This window comes from Castor canadensis, chromosome 10 (genome assembly GCF_047511655.1).
Source record: "Castor canadensis chromosome 10, mCasCan1.hap1v2, whole genome shotgun sequence".
NCBI classification, from domain to species: domain Eukaryota; kingdom Metazoa; phylum Chordata; class Mammalia; order Rodentia; family Castoridae; genus Castor; species Castor canadensis.
The window spans coordinates 89694929-89708038 of NC_133395.1; the positions used below are offsets into that span (position 1 = coordinate 89694929).

General features: G+C 67.7%; 6 non-coding genes across 6 annotated transcripts; all 6 read left to right on the forward strand.

Moving 5' to 3' along the window:
• Positions 1–132: 132 nt before the first annotated feature.
• LOC141412256 (5S ribosomal RNA) lies at positions 133–251 on the forward strand. The gene has a single exon (XR_012437095.1). It is a non-coding gene; the product is annotated as a 5S ribosomal RNA (ribosomal RNA).
• Positions 252–2379: 2128 nt separating this feature from the next.
• Positions 2380–2498, forward strand: LOC141412257 (5S ribosomal RNA). The gene has a single exon (XR_012437096.1). It is a non-coding gene; the product is annotated as a 5S ribosomal RNA (ribosomal RNA).
• A 2145-nt stretch (positions 2499–4643) lies between these two features.
• LOC141412258 (5S ribosomal RNA) lies at positions 4644–4762 on the forward strand. Its single transcript, XR_012437097.1, has one exon. It is a non-coding gene; the product is annotated as a 5S ribosomal RNA (ribosomal RNA).
• Positions 4763–6907: 2145 nt separating this feature from the next.
• On the forward strand, positions 6908–7026 carry LOC141412828 (5S ribosomal RNA). The gene has a single exon (XR_012437670.1). It is a non-coding gene; the product is annotated as a 5S ribosomal RNA (ribosomal RNA).
• A 2144-nt stretch (positions 7027–9170) lies between these two features.
• On the forward strand, positions 9171–9289 carry LOC141412259 (5S ribosomal RNA). The gene has a single exon (XR_012437098.1). It is a non-coding gene; the product is annotated as a 5S ribosomal RNA (ribosomal RNA).
• Positions 9290–11436: 2147 nt separating this feature from the next.
• On the forward strand, positions 11437–11555 carry LOC141412261 (5S ribosomal RNA). Its single transcript, XR_012437100.1, has one exon. It is a non-coding gene; the product is annotated as a 5S ribosomal RNA (ribosomal RNA).
• Positions 11556–13110: the final 1555 nt, after the last annotated feature.

The window sequence follows — 13110 nt, forward strand, 5'->3', positions numbered from 1 at the left end:
CGCGGGGCCTCTGGCCGCTGGCCCCGGGCTGCCAGCCCCCACCCGGACTCCCAGCCGTGCCAGGAGAGCAGCGTGGAGACGCACGCCGGGGCCCTCGGCAGGCTCTTGGGGCTCCCGGAGGCGGCGGCTAGCGTCTACGGCCATACCACCCTGAACGCGCCCGATCTCGTCTGATCTCGGAAGCTAAGCAGGGTCGGGCCTGGTTAGTACTTGGATGGGAGACCGCCTGGGAATACCGGGTGCTGTAGGCTTTTGCTCCTCCCTCCCTCGCTGCTCCTTTTGTCTTCGGGGACTTCGCCACCACCCCCCCCACCACCACCACCACCCCCAGCACCACCACCACCACCACCACCACAACGACCCACCGTGACCACGACCCCGACCCCGTCCGGGCCACCCGCCAGACCCACGCACACCGAATCCTCACAGCTACGTCCCCGAATCCTCTCCCCTCCCCACACTCTCCTGGGGCGCGCGCCCGCGACACGGGTCACCAGCGAGGTTGGTCCCAGGCCACGTTGGGGACCGCTCCCCAACTGCCCTCCAGGCGGGCGGGGAGGGACGTGCGGAAGCCATGAGAAAGTGGGTCCTGCACCCCAGCGGGCCCCACAGCGGGACGCGCCACACCTGGGCTCGCCACAAGGTGGTGCACTGGGTCCAGGGCAAGACGCCAGGGGACAGAGAAGCAGGGAGCCTCAGTCGGGTGCTGCTCCACGTCGCGCTCCGTCGCTCAACCCAAGACAGGGCAGCCAGCGCGCGACCTCTACGTGGGATCCCGCCTCCCACGGCAGAGCCTGCGGTCACAGGGACAGAGGGCGCAGGCCGCCAGAGCTCCGGATGCCAGCGGCAGCTCCCCGTCCCGCTCAAAGGGAGGGAGGGCCGCCGCTGGCGCCCAGTCGCCTGTGCCACCCTCCGGGTCTCAAAGCACTCCTCAGTCAGCTCAAGGACCGGGGCCACCTGGCCTTCGGGGTCACATGGGCTTGGGCACGACGGAAGGGACCGCTTGCCCCCGTGGAACAGACATTCTCCCCGTGGACAACCTCAGGTGCCGGGACCCTCTGCTCCGCCTTGGAAAACCCACCTTCTGCAATGTATGCCCAACGCAATCAGGCCGAGCAGATTGACCCCCTCGGCCCGGCCCCTGTGCGTGAGGGCTTGCTCTTCCCCACCTACACCAGGCACGGCATCTAACACACACACACACACACACACACACCACGCAGAGACACCCAGACCACGCACGCACGCACGGGGACGCACCCTCCTCTCCCCCACCCCACACACGAGCAGCCGAAGGACAAGAGGGTATGGCTGGGGCCTGAGCGGGAACAAGCGAAGCCTTGGTTTGCGGCCCCTCGGCCAACTGCATCAGGATTTTTGTCTGGGCTCGGAGGCCAGAGGATCTCTGCCATTTGCTAGCAGGGCCAGGGATGGCAGGAGGGTGGGTACGGGGCTCAGCCAGGGCCAGTTCTGCTGGCACGATCCTGTAGCACGTGGCCGCGTAGCACGGGGCCGGGTCTGAAGGAGGCCAAGCAGGGGCACAAGACCCAGCAGCGGCACAGGGAAGAGGCCCAGGGCACCCAGGAGCAGACGAGACCCGGGAGTCGTGCGTGCTTGGCGTGGCCGCGGGCCCCGTGACGCCCGAGGACTCGAGTGCTCAGCCCCGTGTAGTGGCCGCGAAGGCCTGCCTGGGAGAAACGCCCCGGGAGGCCGGCAGGAACCCGGGATTGGAAGGGATGTGGAGGGGCCCCGGGTCGGAGGAGATGGCTTTGGCTGTGTTTGGTTTTGTTTCTTCTTCCCAAGATCCCGGGTGTGAAAGGGGCCAGAGGTGAAGTCCTGGGCTGGAAAGCCTCACGATTCAGCCCCGCAGCCCCAGGCCCTGAGTGTGGAGGAGGGCGGAGCGGGTCGGCGAAGGGCGCGGCTGCCGTTTTCCTGATGGGCTGGAGGGGCAGTGTCGCTTTCCGGACGAAGAGGACCGGAAGGGTCCCCGAGACCTCCGCTGGGAGCCACGCACCCACCCAAGGATACGGCTCCAGGAGGCGACGGAGGAGGGCGGCTGCTTGCCCTGGCCCGAGCTGTGCGTCCCCCGCCTTGGCCACAGCAGTGGACATTCCCAGAAGAACAAGCGCCCGAGAGCACTGAGAAATTTTCCCCCGAGAAAACTTGACCCTCGTCCTGGCAGCAGGACACCTCGGGAAGAAAGCCACCCAGCGGCCACCTGGGCGAGACCGGCTGCCCGAGCAGGCGCGCGGGGCCTCTGGCCGCTGGCCCCGGGCTGCCAGCCCCCACCCGGACTCCCAGCCGTGCCAGGAGAGCAGCGTGGAGACGCACGCCGGGGCCCTCGGCAGGCTCTTGGGGCTCCCGGAGGCGGCGGCTAGCGTCTACGGCCATACCACCCTGAACGCGCCCGATCTCGTCTGATCTCGGAAGCTAAGCAGGGTCGGGCCTGGTTAGTACTTGGATGGGAGACCGCCTGGGAATACCGGGTGCTGTAGGCTTTTGCTCCTCCCTCCCTCGCTGCTCCTTTTGTCTTCGGGGACTTCGCCACCACCCCCCCCACCACCACCACCACACCCAGCACCACCACCACCACCACCACCACAACGACCCACCGTGACCACGACCCCGACCCCGTCCGGGCCACCCGCCAGACCCACGCACACCGAATCCTCACAGCTACGTCCCCGAATCCTCTCCCCTCCCCACACTCTCCTGGGGCGCGCGCCCGCGACACGGGTCACCAGCGAGGTTGGTCCCAGACCACGTTGGGGACCGCTCCCCAACTGCCCTCCAGGCGGGCGGGGAGGGACGTGCGGAAGCCATGAGAAAGTGGGTCCTGCACCCCAGCGGGCCCCACAGCGGGACGCGCCACACCTGGGCTCGCCACAAGGTGGTGCACTGGGTCCAGGGCAAGACGCCAGGGGACAGAGAAGCAGGGAGCCTCAGTCGGGTGCTGCTCCACGTCGCGCTCCGTCGCTCAACCCAAGACAGGGCAGCCAGCACGCGACCTCTACGTGGGATCCCGCCTCCCACGGCAGAGCCTGCGGTCACAGGGACAGAGGGCGCAGGCCGCCAGAGCTCCGGATGCCAGCGGCAGCTCCCCGTCCCGCTCAAAGGGAGGGAGGGCCGCCGCTGGCGCCCAGTCGCCTGTGCCACCCTCCGGGTCTCAAAGCACTCCTCAGTCAGCTCAAGGACCGGGGCCACCTGGCCTTCGGGGTCACATGGGCTTGGGCACGACGGAAGGGACCGCTTGCCCCCGTGGAACAGACATTCTCCCCGTGGACAACCTCAGGTGCCGGGACCCTCTGCTCCGCCTTGGAAAACCCACCTTCTGCAATGTATGCCCAACGCAATCAGGCCGAGCAGATTGACCCCCTCGGCCCGGCCCCAGTGTGTGATGGGGCTCTGTGCGTGAGGGCTTGCTCTTCCCCACCTACACCAGGCACAGCATCTAACACACACACACACACACACACACACCACGCAGAGACACCCAGACCACGCACGCACGCACGGGGACGCACCCTCCTCTCCCCCACCCCACACACGAGCAGCCGAAGGACAAGAGGGTATGGCTGGGGCCTGAGCGGGAACAAGCGAAGCCTTGGTTTGCGGCCCCTCGGCCAACTGCATCAGGATTTTTGTCTGGGCTCGGAGGCCAGAGGATCTCTGCCATTTGCTAGCAGGGCCAGGGATGGCAGGAGGGTGGGTACGGGGCTCAGCCAGGGCCAGTTCTGCTGGCACGATCCTGTAGCACGTGGCCGCGTAGCACGGGGCCGGGTCTGAAGGAGGCCAAGCAGGGGCACAAGACCCAGCAGCGGCACAGGGAAGAGGCCCAGGGCACCCAGGAGCAGACGAGACCCGGGAGTCGTGCGTGCTTGGCGTGGCCGCGGGCCCCGTGACGCCCGAGGACTCGAGTGCTCAGCCCCGTGTAGTGGCCGCGAAGGCCTGCCTGGGAGAAACGCCCCGGGAGGCCGGCAGGAACCCGGGATCGGAAGGGATGTGGAGGGGCCCCGGGTCGGAGGAGATGGCTTTGGCTGTGTTTGGTTTTGTTTCTTCTTCCCAAGATCCCGGGTGTGAAAGGGGCCAGAGGTGAAGTCCTGGGCTGGAAAGCCTCACGATTCAGCCCCGCAGCCCCAGGCCCTGAGTGTGGAGGAGGGCGGAGCGGGTCGGCGAAGGGCGCGGCTGCCGTTTTCCTGATGGGCTGGAGGGGCAGTGGCGCTTTCCAGACGAAGAGGACCGGAAGGGTCCCCGAGACCTCCGCTGGGAGCCACGCACCCACCCAAGGATACGGCTCCAGGAGGCGACGGAGGAGGGCGGCTGCTTGCCCTGGCCCGAGCTGTGCGTCCCCCGCCTTGGCCACAGCAGTGGACATTCCCAGAAGAACAAGCGCCCGAGAGCACTGAGAAATTTTCCCCCGAGAAAACTTGACCCTCGTCCTGGCAGCAGGACACCTCGGGAAGAAAGCCACCCAGCGGCCACCTGGGCGAGACCGGCTGCCCGAGCAGGCGCGCGGGGCCTCTGGCCGCTGGCCCCGGGCTGCCAGCCCCCACCCGGACTCCCAGCCGTGCCAGGAGAGCAGCGTGGAGACGCACGCCGGGGCCCTCGGCAGGCTCTTGGGGCTCCCGGAGGCGGCGGCTAGCGTCTACGGCCATACCACCCTGAACGCGCCCGATCTCGTCTGATCTCGGAAGCTAAGCAGGGTCGGGCCTGGTTAGTACTTGGATGGGAGACCGCCTGGGAATACCGGGTGCTGTAGGCTTTTGCTCCTCCCTCCCTCGCTGCTCCTTTTGTCTTCGGGGACTTCGCCACCACCCCCCCCACCACCACCACCACCCCCAGCACCACCACCACCACCACCACCACAACGACCCACCGTGACCACGACCCCGACCCCGTCCGGGCCACCCGCCAGACCCACGCACACCGAATCCTCACAGCTACGTCCCCGAATCCTCTCCCCTCCCCACACTCTCCTGGGGCGCACGCCCGCGACACGGGTCACCAGCGAGGTTGGTCCCAGGCCACGTTGGGGACCGCTCCCCAACTGCCCTCCAGGCGGGCGGGGAGGGACGTGCGGAAGCCATGAGAAAGTGGGTCCTGCACCCCAGCGGGCCCCACAGCGGGACGCGCCACACCTGGGCTCGCCACAAGGTGGTGCACTGGGTCCAGGGCAAGACGCCAGGGGACAGAGAAGCAGGGAGCCTCAGTCGGGTGCTGCTCCACGTCGCGCTCCGTCGCTCAACCCAAGACAGGGCAGCCAGCGCGCGACCTCTACGTGGGTTCCCGCCTCCCACGGCAGAGCCTGCGGTCACAGGGACAGAGGGCGCAGGCCGCCAGAGCTCCGGATGCCAGCGGCAGCTCCCCGTCCCGCTCAAAGGGAGGGAGGGCCGCCGCTGGCGCCCAGTCGCCTGTGCCACCCTCCGGGTCTCAAAGCACTCCTCAGTCAGCTCAAGGACCGGGGCCACCTGGCCTTCGGGGTCACATGGGCTTGGGCACGACGGAAGGGACCGCTTGCCCCCGTGGAACAGACATTCTCCCCGTGGACAACCTCAGGTGCCGGGACCCTCTGCTCCGCCTTGGAAAACCCACCTTCTGCAATGTATGCCCAACGCAATCAGGCCGAGCAGATTGACCCCCTCGGCCCGGCCCCAGTGTGTGATGGGGCTCTGTGCGTGAGGGCTTGCTCTTCCCCACCTACACCAGGCACGGCATCTAACACACACACACACACACACACACACCACGCAGAGACACCCAGACCACGCACGCACGCACGGGGACGCACCCTCCTCTCCCCCACCCCACACACGAGCAGCCGAAGGACAAGAGGGTATGGCTGGGGCCTGAGCGGGAACAAGCGAAGCCTTGGTTTGCGGCCCCTCGGCCATCTGCATCAGGATTTTTGTCTGGGCTCGGAGGCCAGAGGATCTCTGCCATTTGCTAGCAGGGCCAGGGATGGCAGGAGGGTGGGTACGGAGCTCAGCCAGGGCCAGTTCTGCTGGCACGATCCTGTAGCACGTGGCCGCGTAGCACGGGGCCGGGTCTGATGGAGGCCAAGCAGGGGCACAAGACCCAGCAGCGGCACAGGGAAGAGGCCCAGGGCACCCAGGAGCAGACGAGACCCGGGAGTCGTGCGTGCTTGGCGTGGCCGCGGGCCCCGTGACGCCCGAGGACTCGAGTGCTCAGCCCCGTGTAGTGGCCGCGAAGGCCTGCCTGGGAGAAACGCCCCGGGAGGCCGGCAGGAACCCGGGATCGGAAGGGATGTGGAGGGGCCCCGGGTCGGAGGAGATGGCTTTGGCTGTGTTTGGTTTTGTTTCTTCTTCCCAAGATCCCAGGTGTGAAAGGGGCCAGAGGTGAAGTCCTGGGCTGGAAAGCCTCACGATTCAGCCCTGCAGCCCCAGGCCCTGAGTGTGGAGGAGGGCGGAGCGGGTCGGCGAAGGGCGCAGCTGCCGTTTTCCTGATGGGCTGGAGGGGCAGTGTCGCTTTCTGGACGAAGAGGACCGGAAGGGTCCCCGAGACCTCCGCTGGGAGCCACGCACCCACCCAAGGATACGGCTCCAGGAGGCGACGGAGGAGGGCGGCTGCTTGCCCTGGCCCAAGCTGTGCGTCCCCCGCCTTGGCCACAGCAGTGAACATTCCCAGAAGAACAAGCGCCCGAGAGCACTGAGAAATTTTCCCCCGAGAAAACTTGACCCTCGTCCTGGCAGCAGGAAACCTCTGGAAGAAAGCCACCCAGCGGCCACCTGGGCGAGACCGGCTGCCCGAGCAGGCGCGCGGGGCCTCTGGCCGCTTGCCCCGGGCTGCCAACCCCCACCCGGACTCCCAGCCGTGCCAGGAGAGCAGCGTGGAGACGCACGCCGGGGCCCTCGGCAGGCTCTTGGGGCTCCCGGAGGCGGCGGCTAGCGTCTACGGCCATACCACCCTGAACGCGCCCGATCTCGTCTGATCTCGGAAGCTAAGCAGGGTCGGGCCTGGTTAGTACTTGGATGGGAGAACGCCTGGGAATACCGGGTGCTGTAGGCTTTTGCTCCTCCCTCCCTCGCTGCTCCTTTTCTCTTCGGGGACTTCGCCACCACCCCCCCCCACCACCACCACCCCCAGCACCACCACCACCACCACCACCACAACGACCCACCGTGACCACGACCCCGACCCCGTCCGGGACACCCTCCAGACCCACGCACACCGAATCCTCACAGCTACGTCCCCGAATCCTCTCCCCTCCCCACACTCTCCTGGGGCGCGCGCCCGCGACCCGGGTCACCAGCGAGGTTGGTCCCAGGCCACGTTGGGGACCGCTCCCCAACTGCCCTCCAGGCGGGCGGGGAGGGACGTGCGGAAGCCATGAGAAAGTGGGTCCTGCACCCCAGCGGGCCCCACAGCGGGACGTGCCACACCTGGGCTCGCCACAAGGTGGTGCACTGGGTCCAGGGCAAGACGCCAGGGGACAGAGAAGCAGGGAGCCTCAGTCGGGTGCTGCTCCACGTCGCGCTCCGTCGCTCAACCCAAGACAGGGCAGCCAGCGTGCGACCTCTACGTGGGATCCCGCCTCCCACGGAGAGCCTGCGGTCACAGGGACAGAGGGCGCAGGCCGCCAGAGCTCCGGATGCCAGCGGCAGCTCCCCGTCCCGCTCAAAGGGAGGGAGGGCCGCCGCTGGCGCCCAGTCGCCTGTGCCACCCTCCGGGTCTCAAAGCACTCCTCAGTCAGCTCAAGGACCGGGGCCACCTGGCCTTCGGGGTCACATGGGCTTGGGCACGACGGAAGGGACCGCTTGCCCCCGTGGAACAGACATTCTCCCCGTGGACAACCTCAGGTGCCGGGACCCTCTGCTCCGCCTTGGAAAACCCACCTTCTGCAATGTATGCCCAACGCAATCAGGCCGAGCAGATTGACCCCCTCGGCCCGGCCCCAGTGTGTGATGGGGCTCTGTGCGTGAGGGCTTGCTCTTCCCCACCTACACCAGGCACGGCATCTAACACACACACACACACACACACACACACCACACAGAGACACCCAGACCACGCACGCACGCACGGGGACGCACCCTCCTCTCCCCCACCCCACACACGAGCAGCCGAAGGACAAGAGGGTATGGCTGGGGCCTGAGCGGGAACAAGCGAAGCCTTGGTTTGCGGCCCCTCGGCCAACTGCATCAGGATTTTTGTCTGGGCTCGGAGGCCAGAGGATCTCTGCCATTTGCTAGCAGGGCCAGGGATGGCAGGAGGGTGGGTACGGGGCTCAGCCAGGGCCAGTTCTGCTGGCACGATCCTGTAGCACGTGGCCGCGTAGCACGGGGCCGGGTCTGAAGGAGGCCAAGCAGGGGCACAAGACCCAGCAGCGGCACAGGGAAGAGGCCCAGGGCACCCAGGAGCAGACGAGACCCGGGAGTCGTGCGTGCTTGGCGTGGCCGCGGGCCCCGTGACGCCCGAGGACTCGAGTGCTCAGCCCCGTGTAGTGGCCGCGAAGGCCTGCCTGGGAGAAACGCCCCGGGAGGCCGGCAGGAACCCGGGATCGGAAGGGATGTGGAGGGGCCCCGGGTCGGAGGAGATGGCTTTGGCTGTGTTTGGTTTTGTTTCTTCTTCCCAAGATCCCGGGTGTGAAAGGGGCCAGAGGTGAAGTCCTGGGCTGGAAAGCCTCACGATTCAGCCCCGCAGCCCCAGGCCCTGAGTGTGGAGGAGGGCGGAGCGGGTCGGCGAAGGGCGCGGCTGCCGTTTTCCTGATGGGCTGGAGGGGCAGTGGCGCTTTCCGGACGAAGAGGACCGGAAGGGTCCCCGAGACCTCCGCTGGGAGCCACGCACCCACCCAAGGATACGGCTCCAGGAGGCGACGGAGGAGGGCGGCTGCTTGCCCTGGCCCGAGCTGTGCGTCCCCCGCCTTGGCCACAGCAGTGGACATTCCCAGAAGAACAAGCGCCCGAGAGCACTGAGAAATTTTCCCCCGAGAAAACTTGACCCTCGTCCTGGCAGCAGGACACCTCGGGAAGAAAGCCACCCAGCGGCCACCTGGGCGAGACCGGCTGCCCGAGCAGGCGCGCGGGGCCTCTGGCCGCTGGCCCCGGGCTGCCAGCCCCCACCCGGACTCCCAGCCGTGCCAGGAGAGCAGCGTGGAGACGCACGCCGGGGCCCTCGGCAGGCTCTTGGGGCTCCCGGAGGCGGCGGCTAGCGTCTACGGCCATACCACCCTGAACGCGCCCGATCTCGTCTGATCTCGGAAGCTAAGCAGGGTCGGGCCTGGTTAGTACTTGGATGGGAGACCGCCTGGGAATACCGGGTGCTGTAGGCTTTTGCTCCTCCCTCCCTCGCTGCTCCTTTTGTCTTCGGGGACTTCGCCACCACCCCCCCCACCACCACCACCACCCCCAGCACCACCACCACCACCACCACCACAACGACCCACCGTGACCACGACCCCGACCCCGTCCGGGCCACCCGCCAGACCCACGCACACCGAATCCTCACAGCTACGTCCCCGAATCCTCTCCCCTCCCCACACTCTCCTGGGGCGCGCGCCCGCGACACGGGTCACCAGCGAGGTTGGTCCCAGGCCACGTTGGGGACCGCTCCCCAACTGCCCTCCAGGCGGGCGGGGAGGGACGTGCGGAAGCCATGAGAAAGTGGGTCCTGCACCCCAGCGGGCCCCACAGCGGGACGCGCCACACCTGGGCTCGCCACAAGGTGGTGCACTGGGTCCAGGGCAAGACGCCAGGGGACAGAGAAGCAGGGAGCCTCAGTCGGGTGCTGCTCCACGTCGCGCTCCGTCGCTCAACCCAAGACAGGGCAGCCAGCGCGCGACCTCTACGTGGGATCCCGCCTCCCACGGCAGAGCCTGCGGTCACAGGGACAGAGGGCGCAGGCCGCCAGAGCTCCGGATGCCAGCGGCAGCTCCCCGTCCCGCTCAAAGGGAGGGAGGGCCGCCGCTGGCGCCCAGTCGCCTGTGCCACCCTCCGGGTCTCAAAGCACTCCTCAGTCAGCTCAAGGACCGGGGCCACCTGGCCTTCGGGGTCACATGGGCTTGGGCACGACGGAAGGGACCGCTTGCCCCCGTGGAACAGACATTCTCCCCGTGGACAACCTCAGGTGCCGGGACCCTCTGCTCCGCCTTGGAAAACCCACCTTCTGCAATGTATGCCCAACGCAATCAGGCCGAGCAGATTGACCCCCTCGGCCCGGCCCCAGTGTGTGATGGGGCTCTGTGCGTGAGGGCTTGCTCTTCCCCACCTACACCAGGCACGGCATCTAACACACACACACACACACACACACACACCACGCAGAGACACCCAGACCACGCACGCACGCACGGGGACGCACCCTCCTCTCCCCCACCCCACACACGAGCAGCCGAAGGACAAGAGGGTATGGCTGGGGCCTGAGCGGGAACAAGCGAAGCCTTGGTTTGCGGCCCCTCGGCCAACTGCATCAGGATTTTTGTCTGGGCTCGGAGGCCAGAGGATCTCTGCCATTTGCTAGCAGGGCCAGGGATGGCAGGAGGGTGGGTACGGGGCTCAGCCAGGGCCAGTTCTGCTGGCACGATCCTGTAGCACGTGGCCGCGTAGCACGGGGCCGGGTCTGAAGGAGGCCAAGCAGGGGCACAAGACCCAGCAGCGGCACAGGGAAGAGGCCCAGGGCACCCAGGAGCAGACGAGACCCGGGAGTCGTGCGTGCTTGGCGTGGCCGCGGGCCCCGTGACGCCCGAGGACTCGAGTGCTCAGCCCCGTGTAGTGGCCGCGAAGGCCTGCCTGGGAGAAACGCCCCGGGAGGCCGGCAGGAACCCGGGATCGGAAGGGATGTGGAGGGGCCCCGGGTCGGAGGAGATGGCTTTGGCTGTGTTTGGTTTTGTTTCTTCTTCCCAAGATCCCGGGTGTGAAAGGGGCCAGAGGTGAAGTCCTGGGCTGGAAAGCCTCACGATTCAGCCCCGCAGCCCCAGGCCCTGAGTGTGGAGGAGGGCGGAGCGGGTCGGCGAAGGGCGCGGCTGCCGTTTTCCTGATGGGCTGGAGGGGCAGTGGCGCTTTCCGGACGAAGAGGACCGGAAGGGTCCCCGAGACCTCCGCTGGGAGCCACGCACCCACCCAAGGATACGGCTCCAGGAGGCGACGGAGGAGGGCGGCTGCTTGCCCTGGCCCGAGCTGTGCGTCCCCCGCCTTGGCCACAGCAGTGGACATTCCCAGAAGAACAAGCGCCCGAGAGCACTGAGAAATTTTCCCCCGAGAAAACTTGACCCTCGTCCTGGCAGCAGGACACCTCGGGAAGAAAGCCACCCAGCGGCCACCTGGGCGAGACCGGCTGCCCGAGCAGGCGCGCGGGGCCTCTGGCCGCTGGCCCCGGGCTGCCAGCCCCCACCCGGACTCCCAGCCGTGCCAGGAGAGCAGCGTGGAGACGCACGCCGGGGCCCTCGGCAGGCTCTTGGGGCTCCCGGAGGCGGCGGCTAGCGTCTACGGCCATACCACCCTGAACGCGCCCGATCTCGTCTGATCTCGGAAGCTAAGCAGGGTCGGGCCTGGTTAGTACTTGGATGGGAGACCGCCTGGGAATACCGGGTGCTGTAGGCTTTTGCTCCTCCCTCCCTCGCTGCTCCTTTTGTCTTCGGGGACTTCGCCACCACCCCCCCCACCACCACCACCACCCCCAGCACCACCACCACCACCACCACCACAACGACCCACCGTGACCACGACCCCGACCCCGTCCGGGCCACCCGCCAGACCCACGCACACCGAATCCTCACAGCTACGTCCCCGAATCCTCTCCCCTCCCCACACTCTCCTGGGGCGCACGCCCGCGACACGGGTCACCAGCGAGGTTGGTCCCAGGCCACGTTGGGGACCGCTCCCCAACTGCCCTCCAGGCGGGCGGGGAGGGACGTGCGGAAGCCATGGGAAAGTGGGTCCTGCACCCCAGCGGGCCCCACAGCGGGACGCGCCACACCTGGGCTCGCCACAAGGTGGTGCACTGGGTCCAGGGCAAGACGCCAGGGGACAGAGAAGCAGGGAGCCTCAGTCGGGTGCTGCTCCACGTCGCGCTCCGTCGCTCAACCCAAGACAGGGCAGCCAGCGCGCGACCTCTACGTGGGTTCCCGCCTCCCACGGCAGAGCCTGCGGTCACAGGGACAGAGGGCGCAGGCCGCCAGAGCTCCGGATGCCAGCGGCAGCTCCCCGTCCCGCTCAAAGGGAGGGAGGGCCGCCGCTGGCGCCCAGTCGCCTGTGCCACCCTCCGGGTCTCAAAGCACTCCTCAGTCAGCTCAAGGACCGGGGCCACCTGGCCTTCGGGGTCACATGGGCTTGGGCACGACGGAAGGGACCGCTTGCCCCCGTGCAACAGACATTCTCCCCGTGGACAACCTCAGGTGCCGGGACCCTCTGCTCCGCCTTGGAAAACCCACCTTCTGCAATGTATGCCCAACGCAATCAGGCCGAGCAGATTGACCCCCTCGGCCCGGCCCCAGTGTGTGATGGGGCTCTGTGCGTGAGGGCTTGCTCTTCCCCACCTACACCAGGCACGGCATCTAACACACACACACACACACACACACACCACGCAGAGACACCCAGACCACGCACGCACGCACGGGGACGCACCCTCCTCTCCCCCACCCCACACACGAGCAGCCGAAGGACAAGAGGGTATGGCTGGGGCCTGAGCGGGAACAAGCGAAGCCTTGGTTTGCGGCCCCTCGGCCATCTGCATCAGGATTTTTGTCTGGGCTCGGAGGCCAGAGGATCTCTGCCATTTGCTAGCAGGGCCAGGGATGGCAGGAGGGTGGGTACAGGGCTCAGCCAGGGCCAGTTCTGCTGGCACGATCCTGTAGCACGTGGCCGCGTAGCACGGGGCCGGGTCTGATGGAGGCCAAGCAGGGGCACAAGACCCAGCAGCGGCACAGGGAAGAGGCCCAGGGCACCCAGGAGCAGACGAGACCCGGGAGTCGTGCGTGCTTGGCGTGGCCGCGGGCCCCGTGACGCCCGAGGACTCGAGTGCTCAGCCCCGTGTAGTGGCCGCGAAGGCCTGCCTGGGAGAAACGCCCCGGGAGGCCGGCAGGAACCCGGGATCGGAAGGGATGTGGAGGGGCCCCGGGTCGGAGGAGATGGCTTTGGCTGTGTTTGGTTTTGT